Source organism: Canis lupus, chromosome 30, assembly GCF_003254725.2.
Source record: "Canis lupus dingo isolate Sandy chromosome 30, ASM325472v2, whole genome shotgun sequence".
Lineage (NCBI taxonomy): Eukaryota > Metazoa > Chordata > Mammalia > Carnivora > Canidae > Canis > Canis lupus.
This window is the reverse complement of record NC_064272.1, coordinates 6,909,993-6,925,756: the sequence shown is the minus strand read 5'-3', so window position 1 is coordinate 6,925,756 and position 15,764 is coordinate 6,909,993. Positions and strand designations below refer to the sequence as shown.

Genomic DNA, 15,764 nt, shown 5'->3' with positions numbered 1-15,764 from the left:
CCAGCCGGAGTAGCGCGAGCGGGCGGGGGCGGGGGCGGGGGCGGGGGCGGCGGAGTCCCTGCCCCAGGAGCCCGCCCACGCCGCCTGGACGCGCGGGCGCTCGGCGCTCTGGCCGCGGGAGGCGGGAGGGAGCCCCGGGAGCCGGCACCGGCCTTAGCCCCCGGGCGGGGGCGGGGGCGGGGGCGGGACTTTGGGGCAGAGCCGTCTCCCGGAACACCTGGGCCGCGGCTGACGCTCGGGGACCGAGCCCGTCGGTGAAGCCCAACGATCCCGTCGGGGGTAAATGGGACCCGCTGGGGCTCCGGCCGGGGCGACCCTCCTCCCTCCGCCCGGCGGGCGATCGCCGCTCGCGGCCCCGCCGCCGGGCGCCCAGGGCCCCGCCGCCGCCCCCCGCGCTGCACGGCGCCTCCGCGGCTGGCCGCTTGGGGGCGGTCTTGCACTCGGATGGAGGGGCCCGCGCCGGCCGCCGCCTGCTGGCCGCGACCCCGGAGGGAACGGCCTCCTAGAACCTCCCTGCAGCCAAAACGGGCTTTGCGGCTTGAAAAACAGTTTCTGTGCCCACTCGTGCTTCTTAACGTGACTCCTGGTTGGAGGACTTGCGGAAGCATCTGGCTCTGGGGTCTTAGACTATTCACAGAACAGGCCCATCAAGTAATAAATTACCCTCCACCTATCATCTTATTTCCTTTTTGCCTCCCTCAACGTTCTTTTCATTTTTTTAGCTCCCGAAACCGAGGGGTGGGTTACATTTCTGTGGGTGCACCAACTACCACGAGCGCGGCGGCTCAATGCTTCTGTCATTGGAAGTCTGGTCTCCAAACCACTGTCTCAAGCCAGCATGACTCCAGCTGCCTGGAATTCCATTCATCTCTTAGGGCTGGGATGTCAGCAGCCACACTTCCCCCGCTGTGTCCTGCGCCATCGGGCTGGCCCCGACGGAGACACAGGACGCAGGTAGGAGCTTTACCAAATAAGGAGCTCAGCCACAGGCAGGGCAGGGGAAGCCCTCGGGTTCACCTTCCTTCTTTGAGCTCACACCTGGCAGGACTCCTAACTGCTGGAAACACCCACGAGTTTGCCTTCATCAAAGGGCAGTTTCACTCTTCTTGTGTGGGAGTGTTGTGTGACAAGGTGCACGTGTGTGGGTTACAGCATGAACGCTTTCTAGTTACTCAACATACACCGAGTACTTCTGGAAGATGACAAGTATGTTCCTGGGACACTTGTTGCTTTGTTGCTCAAGCAATAAGGAAACCTGACAGTCGGATAGATTTCACATGCTGAGACAGAAATAAAAGTTTCTATCGAATGATTAGTCAAATCAGATTCCTATTGTAGAAGTCATGGGTAATGACTCATCCAAACAGATCTGAAGATTCCAGAGTCAGCAGCCATACAAGTCCCACTCCTTCCTTCTTCCCTAGCATCCTGTGTGCTCCTTGAAAGACAATTTTTTTCCTTTCCACTTGCTCTTAATTCTTCATAATATGAAGTACTTAGGAACAGTTTTTGGAGGGACGGCCAGCTGATGGCTCCCTACTCGTTCACCCAATTTGCTAGTTTTACACGGATCAGCTCCGGTGGAAGGTTTCAAAGAGGCCCACGAAAAAGCAGGATACGCCTATTTTTGGTAAAAAGGGACTGTGGGAATCCCTCTGGATTTTCTTGGAACTTGGCTTCTTTTAACGAAACAAGGAAAAGAATTTTATCCTCTGACGTGCTTTACAGATAGAAGGGTGATCTGTATGGTGGCAGGGAAGAGCTATCTTGTCAAAGAAAGCTGACAGAGGCATAGGAGTTATTTATCTCAAGCACAAAGGCCTTCCCCAAGTGATAGCACTCCCGTTTTTCGGGCTGAAAGGCCTGATCACAGTGGAGGGACTATTGGGGCAGGGATAGAAACCTGCTGGTCAGTTCAATGTGTGCTGAAAATATTCCCCCAGAAACCTGAGTACCTCTGGGAAACTATGAGAGAAGCAGGAATGGAAAAAAAGGGGGAAAGAAAACCTATACCTTTCATTGGAGGGATCTTGTCCCTCTTGGGTGTGTATTTACAAATGCTGGGATTTCAGGCCAATGATCTGCCACAGACCCGAATGATGGGTCTTCTAGGGAAAGGGTCCAGTTCTCTCTTTGCCAAGTTGCTATCCTCAAGGAGTATGTATTTAAATTGTAAGGTATATGGCATTTTGCTATAGGATTTCCTTTTGCCGAGTTCCCCTAATTGGATGTGAGATAGTAAATAGGAGGAAAGAAAGGACTGTCAGTAACAGCTAGTTTGAAAATTACATGTGATTAAGGAGAGGAGGATAATTGAGACAAAATTTTGTTTATCTGGCAAAGAATAGCAAGGTGGGCTGTGATTTTGTGTAGGGATTTTAAAAAATATATATTGGAAATGGTCAGCAGTGGAAAATTTCTTCGAAGTGAGCAGCACCGAAAAATCGTTAAATTTTAGAATAGACCAAAATCATAGCATCTGTAAAACGAAGACATCACAAATTCATTCCCTCTGAATATTTCCCCTAGCTCATAGCTCAGTGTTGTTTCAGTCCAGCTCCCTTGATGGGCAAAGCCAGAGGAAAGTTACCAGTAGATTTCTCTCATCCTTCAATGGGACACCAATCCCTCTCCTTCCTGAGATGTTCTCCAGGGGCTTTATGTTGCATTGTTTCTTCTTTCTGTGAAACTTTGAAACATGGCTTGTCTCTACCATATAACTCACCAGCTTACATTTTTTCTTATTTAGTTTTTAAAAATGAAATTTAAAAAAAAGATTTTCTTTATTTATTCATGACAGACACAGAGAAGCAGAGGGAGAAGCAGGCTCCCTGCGAGGAGCCCAATGGGGGGGGCTCCATCCCAGGACTCTGGGATCACAACCCTAGCCAAAGGCAGATGTTCAAGCACTGAGCCACCCAGGTGCCCCCTTCAAAACAAATTTTATGTTATGTATAAGGACTATATTGTAAGTCCCAAAGGTTTGGGTTTGGGAAGAGCTTGGCTCTACCAGTTGAATTTCCAAGTCCCATTATGCTCAAGTGAATTTATGGTGCAAAGGAATCAGTCTACTCACTATTTCCCTAACCAGCTATACCATTTCATGTGTATATGCCTTAGCTCTTGGGGTGCACGGGGCGACTGATTCCCAAGCAGTGCACCCTTCCCCCACAGGACTGAAGAAGTACACTCCGGAAATTCATCTCCGTAAGAAGGGGTAGAGCTAGCTGTTGGCTTCAGGGTAACTACTTTCTCCACTACTATCGCCTCCTTCCCAGACAGTGGTTGATTTGAAATAGCCATGTGATCCAATTCTGGCCAATGAGAAGTTTGCCGAAGGCTTCTGGGAAAATTTCTTATTTTTAAGCAAAAGCCTTGTGAAATCAGGCTCGCTCTGGCTCCATTCAGATGTGAACAAGAATGCTGACAAGTGCTGTCGGCCACTAGGGGAGCCAAACTTAGCAAGAGACCAATATGGAGGAAGGAAAAACAGAGACCTGGAAACAACCTGAATGTGAGACTACTTTTTTTTTTTTTTTTTTTTAAGTTGCTAAATCTACCAACCCTGAAGGCTATCATGCCTCCAGATTTCTCTGGATCTGTGCTGATTATTTAAGCCAGTTTGTTGCTGTTTCATGTTACTCCCAGCCACAAACCTCACAACTCATGCAGCTCTTTTTCATCTGCCTGGATTGCCTTTTCACTCATACTCTGCTGGAACCTCTTCTGACTTTTTTTAGGGTAAGAGGAAGAAGACTAGGCTGTAGGATAAAATATACTAAAAACTCTTCACATATGTTATTCAAATGCTTTCTGGGGAAGTTGAGCCATTTTCTCTCTTCCTGTGCCTTTTTCCAGCAGCAAACACTACTTGATGCTGAGATGTAGTCCCAGGGCCCTCACAGAGGAAAGGCCTATCCAGGAGTAGCTGATGCCCAGTGAAGGAGTTGGGAAATGGACCTGCCTGGAAATCGAGGACATGGGGCAAGCAGAAGGATAAAGGAGATAATGAGATCTCAGCCTGGGCCCTGCCAGAGATGGAAGTGGGGAGAGTTAGCAAGAAAGGTGTTGATGATCATCAGATGTTGAAAATATACGTGCAGTGTGCTGATTTGATATACATGTACAATGGGAAAGGGTTCCCTCCGTAAGCTCACATGGTAACATTTCTTTCCTCTCCTTTTCTTTTTTTTTTTTTTTAAAGGATTAACTTTATTTGTTCATGAGAGACACAGAGAGAGGCAGAGACACAGGCAGAGGGAGAAGTAAGCTCCTCGCAGGAGCCCGATGTGGGACTGGATCCCAGGACCCTGGGGTCACGCCTTGGGCCGAAGGCAGACGCTCAGCCACTAAGTCACCCAGGCGTCTCCATAGTAACATTTCTTGTATGTGTAAGAACATTTATATTCCAGTCTCTTAGCAAATGCCAGTTAGGTCTTACGGTATTATCCACTGTAGTCACCATGTTTTGCACTAGTCCTCAGACCTTATTTTCTATTCAACTTTTAGACTTTATCAATCTCAGTGTCCTTCAGGAGCACTCATAAGTATGGCTGGTTTGTTCCGCCCACAACTTAAAGGCCCAGGGACTACCTGGGTTAGATATGGGAGTTTTGAACAGGTGGTTCAAGGGCTGGAAAAAGTATAGACAAGTTAGCTTGCAGAGGTATAGAATGTGCCTTAATTCTGTACCTTGTTTTTCTTGTTGAGACTGTAAAGGTGTTGATCTATTTATTTTCACAAAGTATGTGGAAGAATGGCAGTATCTTTGGAAATCATGATTTCCTAAAAGTGGGGATTATGATGTTGGAATGTTACTGAGATGGGTTGAGAAATGTCTCCTGATTGTCTTCACCAGTGGCATGATGGTAGTTACTCTGGAATCAGGTGACCTTCAGGGGTCCCTGTCAGTAAGGAAGTCCATGACACTGCAAAGCTTTGAAACAACGGAGTTTCCAGGATTTCCATGAGGGAGTTTGTTTCTGATGCTGATTAAATACATTCTTCTTAAAGAATTCAACTTTTCTGAGGTTCAACATGCTACTTCAAGCCCCCCATTTATAAATGATAATTGTTCCAAGTTTTCTGTTATTTTTTTTCTCTGGAAGAAAATTACGAGAGTCGTTTAACAAAGTAAGGCAAGCAAATGTAAAGAAAACTCCAGCTATTGTGTGAAGAATTTTGAAGATCGACGATGACATGGAGATTGGCATCGAATTTAGGTCTGGATGAAAAACTCATATGCCACCGGGGAATGTGGACAGTGACCAGATGGCCAGGCCACTGGGCATTTGTTGTGATAACAATCTCTTGGGAGGTGGTCCCCCCCCCTTTTCCCTTTTTTAATAGTGAGATCATGACAACCAGCATTTTGCAGAATGGAGCCAAGAGAACTGTCACTCTCTCTAATTTAAGAGGATGAGTGTATAGGCTGAAGAAAGTTTGTAAATGGTATTATGACACAAAGATAAACAGGGCTGCTTCCCAGAGAAGAGATATACACGGAGGAAACTTCTTGTTTTTCTCTTCTCTTCCTCCCTTTCTTCTTTGCTTCCTTCCCCTTCCCTTCTCCTCTTTCATTTTCTCTTCTTCTTCTCTTTATGAGCTAAGTGTTCATTATTCAATGACCTCAAGTTCACTTGCCTGAGTTCGAAGTCCCGACTTTCATCAGAATCCTAACCACTGCCCCCATCACTCCTTGTCCCAAGATTTGAAGACAGAGGGCATCTGTATGGCTTCCTTTTTCTGTTTCCCTTGTCAGTATGTCCATCCTGCCCTAAGTCATGGTGTTCAGCACCTGAAGCCTCATGGGTCTTGTCGGCCCTGGTCGGTGGGGGGTTGAACCCATGGGAGGAGGCGTGAGAGGAGGGTAGACATGGATTTACTAACAAGCTGAGGGAACTTTAGTTTCGGGAGCTCCTTCTGTGCCAGCCTCTTTCCAAGGCCCTAGAGAGGCCCTAGCAATGTGTTCACATGGTCAAATGTTCAGTAACATGTACAAAAGTAAGATACTTTAACCATAACTCCACTGGCTTTTTCATTCCAACTTGCCCCTGTCATACTTTTCCTCATGTTGGAGAGTTAAAGTGACCACAGGCATTTTTGGGGGGATCTGGCTAAAGGGACACGGTAGAAAGATATATTTGGATGGTTCACAGTCACTTCTCCACGTAGGGAAGTAATTGCTAGCCATTGTGGCATGAGTACTCCTATTGCCTACCTGTGTCCTCACAGGAAGGCATAGGGCTAGAGGTGGCATCATGGTATGTGTCCCATAGTGTCTGACCCTGCACACACGTGTGTAGTGGAGCAGAAACAAAGTTTTAAACGTATGGAGCCAGAAGGTAGTCTGTGGGAAAATGTTACAGAAGTGTGGAATACAAACAGTCTGTTAATTTTTCTGGATTTTGTGGTTTGTGATATTTGTTACTTGAAGTGTTTTTCAGTTTGCTGTGTCTGTTCTCATTTCAAATAAACATTCATTTTTACCTAATTTTGAACTCATGGTTTTGTAATATTTTTCTTAAATAAGACTCCCTACACTATATACAATTTAGGTCCAACCTATCTTGACTCTGCCCCTGGAGGAGATGCTTAAGAGGGAAACTGAAGAAGAAGAGAGTGTGGGGAGCACTCTCCAAGGTGACAACAGAGACAGGCATGTGAAAGAGCATTAGGGGAAGGGGCATAGGATTTTCGTCCTTTGGTGCCCATGCTTATGTGTATGTGAGGTAGGCATTGCTAAGTGCACAGTGTCAGGAACCCTGTAGACATTGACACTTCTGCAGACTGTGGAGAAAAAAATGAAGCCAGAAGGGGGAAAGGAAAGCTATGCTAATTGTTATAATAATCTACACGAATTGCTTACAACGGATACCTCATTACAGTATAGCACAATAATAATTATGTATACTAGCTAATGTTTCAGATTAACTTGACCAAGTTTTGATTATAACCTCACATATTTTCTACGTGTGACAGTGTTACAAAATTTGAAGAGTGAGCTCCAACAACTGAAGCTTCGATTGACCCAAGATTTTAGTATGTCAAATCACAGTGCCTTCAATGGACATGTGTGCATACGTGTCAACATCCTGTTCTAAAATGCTCCCCACTATTAAAAATAAATAGACTCCACACTTTTAGTGGTTAGAGTTATCTTTAGGCTAATGACCTCTTGGAAGATGTGGTGGGTTGCATGTACCCTGTGAGACAGATCATGTTTTTCTTTTTACTGTTGGCCAGATTTTTTTCTGTTTATAGTTGTAAACCACCTTTAATGTAGTGTTTATTATTCTAATGTGCACAATGAGTATTTTTTTATGTTTTCCTTTAAATATATGCTCTGAAAATTTCATAACCTATGTATTATGTGTCATTTTTTGAGTGCCACTATGTGCCAAAGATCCACCGCATATCTACCAGGCCTGTGAGAAAGAGGGATCCACAGACATACATGCTGATAGCGAGGGGTGAGCTGTGAGAACAAGCATGATGTGTGAGTGTGCCTGCTGACTTGGTTGTGTGTGGGGGCTTGAGGGGTACAGAGGTTACAGGGTGAAAGCTGAATCTTGAAGGACTCTGTTCAGAAAGGCTTGGATCCATATAGAAGAAATGCCAATTAATATGTCAACACTCACAGTTAACATTTTTGCTTTCACTAAGCCCTTTTAGGATCTGGGTAAGAGGATCTGACCAGTCACAAGGGTCCCAGAGAGGAACATCTGCATTTTTTATTTTCCCCAGTGTATTTTGAAAGGATTGTTCTTTCAACTCCTTCTTGCCTTCTCTTGCCTTCTGTGTTAAGATAACACAAAGAGCCAGGGGAGCAATCAGCCAAAGCCGTAATTAACTTTCTTCTTGGATGGGTATAATGAATTGAAGTTTCTTGGCTGATGAAATTACTGCAGATTGTTTTATCTGATAACTCCTTTGTTGGCAGTTTTGCCAACATAGATGCCACTTTTCCTGAGCTTTAATTAGTCAAATATCTCAGAAGCGCAAATCATGGTACCTTTAATTTGTATGTATATCAATATCCTGCTCTTAAATGCTCCAGGCTCCTTCCTGCATATTTCTCTTACCACAATGCCTTGAACTTGGTAGGTACACAGTCAACTTTTGTGAATGAAAGAGCGGATGAATAAATGAACGAATTTCCAAATAAGCTTTATTAATCAACATAAGTAAGTCTCAAAGTTTGGGCAGTATGGGGAATAGTAAAATTATTTTCTTTCTTTTCTTGATCTTAATTATGCTACTCCTCTGCACCACCCCCCAAAAGTAAAATCAAATCAATACCCACTCACAAAAACACTTTAAATTCCAAAGAGAGAGGAAATAGTTAGTTCTTAGTCTATTTTTAAGCTCACAGGGGTTTTAAGACTAATTCTCTGTGAAAATGCATCTAATTCAGAAAACATGCTTTGCAGAGGTCCAAGAACAACACATATTTTCTTTGAACAGTTTAGGTTTAAAACACACACACAAAACTCAAAGAAAAAAAAACCTCCAGCCATAGTTATGGCTAAATGGCAAACACAGAGGAGTGAATTACCCCAGATCACATCCATAAAAAAAATGACAGCCCTCCTCCCAGCCAGCCTGGTCTGGTTGGGGAAGACTTGTGGGCCAGGTTCAGGCATGAGGATCTTGTTCCTCTCTTGGGCCCCCAACCAAGGAAGTTTCCACTGTCACCTACTATGATGCTGATCTAAAGTGTAGCTGAGTGTGTCTGAAACAGAGATTGACAGAGCAAGACATGCCCAGATGACCCTGTGATGAATCACTGCCGAGGCTGGGGGATCCCTGCCAAGGTGAAAGGTTGTATAGGTAGCACATCTTGGCTCTGGTGTGTCTCTAGTAAAGACCCAGATGTGTTTTCTTTTATTTTCTTTTCTTTTTTTAAAAAATATTTTATTTATTTGAGAGAGAGAGTATGTGCAGACATGATTAGGGGTAGGGGTAGATTGGGAAGGACAGGGAGAGAATCTTAAGCAGACTCTGGGCTGAGGGCAGAGCCAGACTCAGGGATCAATCTCATGACCCTGAGATCATGAACTGTGGGCTCTGTGCTCAGCAGGGGGTGTGCCAGAGGTTCTCTCTCTCCCTCTGCTCATCTCCCCACCCCTACCTCTAAAATAAATAAATAAATCTTTTAAAAAATTAAAAGGCAGAAAACTGAGACTTCTCTGAGATTACCAAACACGCTGTAAGGGCTATTGATAACTATTCACCTAATAAATATCTGTACGTGAAGCAGAATTTGGTTCAAGACTTGGTTTCATTATAGTTGGTAGTGAGATAGTGTAGAAGGGTCAATTTACTACAGGTGTTCATGGGTACTGAGAATCCCTTCCAAGGACAAATCTTTACATTAGTGACGAAATGGAGTCTTAGTTTCCTGTGATCCAAATAGTGGCCTTCCCTTTGACTAATTTTAAATGAGGTTGTCTTTTCAACAAAACACTTATTTATGTTTTTTTTTTCATTAGAGATTCCCAAAATATGTGCCACAGAACATTTCTCAAATCGTAGATTCTACAATTAAATAAATTTGGGAAACAGCTAAATGCATGTTTGAGATCACATTGGAAATTCAGAATACATATTAACATCATGTAAAAGATATGAAGTCTACGTAAAGAATATTGTTTAAATTTATTTAGTCCGGCATTACCCACAGGACCACAGATCATTTTTCCCTTTTGGGATGCTTGTTAATATCTCAAGGAACTGTTGTTCCAGGGAACATACTATCTATTTTTTTTTTTAAAGATTTTATTTATTTATTCATGAGAGACACAGAGAGAGAGGCAGAGACACAGGCAGAGGGAGAAGCAGGCTCTATGAAGGGAACCTGACATGGGACTCAGTCCCAGGTCTCCAGGATCAGGCCCTGGGCTGAAGGCGGCGCTAAACTGCTGAGCCACCTGTGCTGCCTGGGAAACATACTATCTAAAGTGTGGTTCTAGAAGGCTATTAATGCCTGTGATTAGATTGGCTCCTTTTTTTCTTCACATACCAGAGAGAATTCTATCTTTTGCTTAATTCTATCTTAAATGCATGAAAATTAAGGCAGGGCATAGTTTTACATCTATGGTGCATCAAATAATTACATACCGTTATATATTAATTATATATCAACTAATTATATATCATACCCTCAGATTTGGTGGTTTATTTTGAGTGGTCAAGAAATGATGTAGCAAATGAGTAGCAAAATGATGTATTGGAACCCAGGCAAACATCCCTGCAGAGCGTACTGGGAAGGCTTTTCTAGGCCCTTTTTGTTATGACTCTCAAATGGTCATCCCATACTCTGTTCAATTCCGCCCTCTAATTGTTTGCCTGTAAATGCTTGTTCTTTTAAATATCTATTATTTCCTAAAATTTAAATTAAATGAAATAAAAAGGTATAAAATTAAAATGGTATGAACCAGACATTTCTGGACTCAAGTCAAAAGCACCAATGAAGGAAAACAATGAAGGAAAAAAAATCAGTAAAGACACCGTATAACAGTGAGGAGTATGCACTCAGAATTGTCATCCAAAATGGGCCACTTGTTCAGATTTAGTCAAATTCTGGGCTGGCAAAGAGTAGTTCTTGGTTGCAAGTGAGAAATGTGCTCCAAGGGAGAACAAAGAATAGCCAATTTTAAACAATGCTAACTTAGCTAAGGCTAATCTAAACCAGAGGAGGGGTGGGGCCACTTGAGGGTGGTTTGGTGCTAAATTTTCCCTCTGCACTGTGTGCTTTCCTTTAATGGATCAAAACATCAACCACAAACAAACTTTAAAATCCTGATTGAGGGTCTTCTGTGATAGAACACTATGAAGAACAGCAAGTGAAAGAACATTCTCCTCCAGGATCATGTTTAAAAAAGGTAAATATGGATATGTGTGTGTGTGTTATATGTATTGCTATAAGTATGATTACAAAGTTTTCTGGGGGTGGGGGAGCACATATTTCTCTCCTGGTCTTCCTCATGCAAATAAGTGCCATCATCATAGTACTCCAGCCAGCATCCTGGCAGTCATTCTTATTTGCTGCTGCTTCTTCATCTGTCACACTCAGTCTACCAGCAAGGCTGTTGCTGCAAAGTGTATCTCAAATTCCCTCCTTATTTCCAGTATCATGACTTTGTCCAAGCTACCAACACTTTATTTATGACATTGGAATCCCTCCCAACAGGTTTTCCTGCCATATGACTTTGGTTGGAACATTTACTCTCTTATTTCTGGTAAAATAAAGGTAATAGTTCCTATTTCAGAAGACAGATGAGAAATTTAAATGAGAAGATGGGGACAGTACTTGCTTAGCATAATGTATGGGTTATGGCAAGTTCTTAACAAATGTTACCAGCACAGCTGCTACCTTCCACATGAACAAGAACTTCCACTGGGATTTTCTTTTTTCTTTTCTTTTTTTAAGATATTACTTATTTATTCATGAGACACACAGACACACACACACACACACACACACACACACACACACACACAGAGGCACAGACATAAGCAGAGGGAGAAGCAAGTTCCATGCAGGGAGCCTGATGTGGGACAGGATCCCGAGCCTTCAGGATCACACCCTGGGCTGAAGGCAGAGCTAAACTGCTGAGCCACCTGGGCTGCCCTCCACTGGGGATTTTAATGTCAATAGATAAATCCCTTAAGGAGTGTATGCTATAAAAATACTCGGTTTTTCTGTGTCCCTAATCAGTGATTTAATACTATAATTGTATATTTGCAGGCTCTTGGTTCACTGACATATTTTGGGGATTCACAAGAGAATTTCTATGTGATTTCACGTCTTAGGCATGCCAACCACATGGGCATGATGGAGGCCATGGAAATGAAAGATCCTGTTCAGTTTGGGGTGGTGAGGATTGAATGACTCCACTTTCTTCCTGGTAACCAGTTGTTTTATATAAGCAATGCAATTAGCCCCAAATGAGGAAAGATTTGATGATACCTTTGACTTTAGACACAATTAGAAATAATTTACCAGGCCAAAATATTTAGTAATTACTTGATATTTATGAATATGTGGCCATCTCTTTATTGATCAGTGTCATAAGGTAAGGACTTTCCTAGAGCATGGATTACCCAAATTTTCTGTAATCAGTAAGATTTGAAAGTAAAGTATGGTCTTTTAGGGGTTACTTGCATTTATAATTAAATTACTAGCTATGCTGTGCATTATTATGAAGCTAATCTGGAAATCAGCCATCAGAAAATCATAGTAAACTTTAATTAATTTAGACTAAGGAAAAGGGAAGAAGTCAAAGCCCCAACAATTCATTAGTTTAAAAAATTCAATCTCTGAATTGGAAGGATAGCATTATTGAATTACAGAGTCTATTAATAATCATGTAGTTAGGGGGTACCTGGGTGGCTCAGTCAGTTGAGCATCCGGCTCTTGATTTCAACTCCAATCATGATGTCAGGGTTGTGAGATCTAGTCCCGTGTCAGGCTCTGTGTAGAGCCTGCTTTAAGATTCTCTCTCCTCCCTCTGCTCCTCCCCACTCACATTCTCTCTCTTAAAAGAAATCATCTAGTTAGTACAATCAACAAGGGTCACTTTTTTCATTGTCAAAACCCCAAGATGTGTTAAAAACTATCATCAACGGTGAAGAACCTATTCATGTACATTTGTGGATGTGTATATTGATGTGTGTGTTTAGCTTGACATAGTAGTTTCTTGGTGCTGTCCGCTCATATTTCCAAGTTGATTTCCTTTAGGCAAGTGGTAGGATAGAATTTCTATGTTCTTTTGAAGACAGCCATGGCTATATGACTTAATTTGGCCAATAAAAAGTGATTGGAAATGATGTGTGTGCCTTCAGACAGATGGCTGTGGGAGCCAGCACATAATTTTCCACCTGTCCTTTTCCTAGCCTGGGCAATAATAGCTGACAACATTTGATTGTATGATTTCCAGTGGAATGGGCCCTGGAGTCTGGCTCTCATGGAACTGAGCTTCTCATGATACATGGTGATGATTTCTCTCAGTGAGAAAAAAACTTTCATGGTTCTAAGCTTCTAAGATTTCATGGTTGATTACTAATACAACAGCGCAACATAATGTAGCTCATCCTACCTAATATAAATGATAACAGAAACTCCAGACGTGGCATTGGCCATTATCTTTGAGAGCTGGAAACGATTCTTACAATTAAAAACCATAGGCAGTGTTGTAATTTATAATTATAAATTTATTATAAAGAAAAGTGGTGATTTATTTTGATATAACAAATAAGAACTAGAATAAGAATATACTATTTGGAAGTAGAGGATGGCATTATCAGTATGATTGCCTATCTACAAACCCAAGAGGACAAACTGAAAATTATTAAAAATTCAACAACATAAATATATTCAAAATATAAATGTTCAGAAATCAACATTTTGGCATCAATCATAACCAGTTAGAAACTTTATTGGAAAAAACCCCTATCTTTTTCAATATGCAATACCCTTTAGTAATTCCAGAAGGATTAAATAGATAATTGTTTTAAAATGTGCAAGAAGAAGCACTGGAAATGTAAATAGGACACTGGTAAAAATGAATATCCACAGAGAATGGGGGTGGGTGGGGTGAGGAAGGTAGAGGTAGAGGCAAGACCTTTGTATGTACAGACATAAATGTATAAATTTGGCTCTGTGATCATGTAAGTGCATTATTTTTTTCAAACCCTAAAAACTGAATAATACTTATTTGAAAAAAATGAACCTAGATGTTATATCATGTAGGGAAATAATTTCTGTATGTAAAAACAGGGAGATAATGGAAAGGAAAATATGGAGTTTTGACTACACACAATTAAAAGATTCTGAGTACGAAATAACACCATGAACCAAGTCAAAATTAAATGATAATGAAAAAATAATAAATAAATATATTATAAATATATAACATATATATGACCAAGGAGATATTATGTCTTCATAATCTTTTCAACTCCAAGAAAACTATGAATACTCTAGCAGGAAAGTAGGCCAGGGTGCCTGGGTGGCTTAGTCTGTTAAGCATTTTTACTCTTGATTTTGGCTCAGGTCATGATCTCAGGGTGGTGGGATCGAGCTCCATATCAGGCTCTCTGCACTCATTAGAGAGTTTGCTTGACATTCTCTTCCTCTCCCTCTGCCTCTCCTCACCAGTGGAGAGCATGCTCTCTTTTTCTCTTTCTCTCTTTATTTCTCTCTGAAATAAATCTTAAAAAAAAAAAAAGAAAAGGAAAAGTCGGCAGAAGACACAGAAGATAATTTATATATGAAAAAATACAAGTCATTAATTCAAAGGAAAGCAAAGGCCAATCCCACTAGTCATCAAATAAGTAAACATTAAGATGAGAAAATTTTTTGTTTATCAGCTTGTTAGGTTTAAGAAGAAAGCTAATAAATATGGTGTTGATGATGCTGTGATAAAATGGACAATGTTATAGTAAAAAAATGAAAAAGCAGATGTTTGTATCTTCCAATTAAAAAATACATGCAAGGGATCCCTGGGTGGCGCAGCGGTTTGGCGCCTGCCTTTGGCCTAGGGCGCGATCCTGGAGACCCGGGATCAAATCCCACATCAGGCTCCCGGTGCATGGAGCCTGCTTCTCCCTCTGCCTGTGTCTCTGCCTCTCTCTCTCTCTCTGTATGACTATCATAAGTAAATAAAAACTAAAAATCTACTAAAAAAAATACATGCATATATGTTTAGAATAAAAAAACACAAATACAGTGGAGTGTTAATAGCAGTTGCATGCTGTTGGCCATGCATAATCTATATTTTTTACTTTTACATTTTTTATTTTAAAGATTTTATTTATTTATTCAGGAGAGACACAGAGCAAGACAGAGACACAGGCAGAGGGAGAAGCAGGCTCCTCGCAGGGAGCCTGCTGTGGGACTCAATCCCAAGACCAGGATCACGCCCTGAGCTAAAGGCAGATGCTCAACTGCTGAGCCACCCTGATTTCCATACTTTTAGTATTTAATGTGTTTTTCAAAATTTTCAAAGTTTCTACAACCTGCACTATTTTTTTTTTATCAAGAGAAAGTGTCATTTTTTTAAAGGATGCGAGATAATCTAAAGTCCCTCTGAATCTAGGTTTCCTCTTACCTTTTAATAAAAAATCTCCTCTTTTTCACCACAAATTCTACTGAAATATGATTTCCTGAGTCTGTCATCATTAAAGATAGCTTTCAGATGTTTTAAACAACTACTTTATGAAGTTACAATACCTAGTTGTTAAGTCAATTATAATCAGGCAGCAGAAATGTTTTCCCCGTTTTCTTTGTATATGTATAATTTTACCTGCACTATGAATTCATGATGTGGGGACTGCATACCTGGCGAGGACGGATAACTTTGGACAAATGTGTTGGACCTCTAAACAGCAACAACAACAACAAAAAAAAACAAAAAACACTTTGGGATATAATTCCCTTTGAAGTAACTAGTGCTTTCAGATCTTGTTATTTGAATTTCCGATCATTTACTTTAAGGGTGTTTTCTTATCTCAAGCAGGATGCTGACCACGGCTCGGGTATATATACACACACTGTGCTGAAGGAATTGGTTCTCCACACTTCCCAGAATATGTTAGGCACTCAACAAATGCTAGTAGAGCAGAATAGAAAAGAGTCTTGGTCTGGAATAAGGGCATTGAGTTGCTGCAGAGAGGACAGCCCTATGCCGACAGACCGCATTCCAGCAGCTTCCAGGTGAGGGCCTTGGCATTGTCTTCTGGTCTTTTCACCTGGATCA

At 41.8% G+C, this 15,764-nt stretch overlaps 1 long non-coding RNA gene across 1 annotated transcript; it reads left to right on the top strand.

The window, feature by feature from the left end:
- Positions 1–164: 164 nt before the first annotated feature.
- On the top strand, positions 165–6,493 carry LOC118352914 (uncharacterized). Its single transcript, XR_004810847.2, has 3 exons — positions 165–279; positions 723–954; positions 3,859–6,493. It is a non-coding gene; the product is annotated as an uncharacterized LOC118352914 (long non-coding RNA).
- The last annotated feature ends 9,271 nt before the right edge of the window (positions 6,494–15,764 follow it).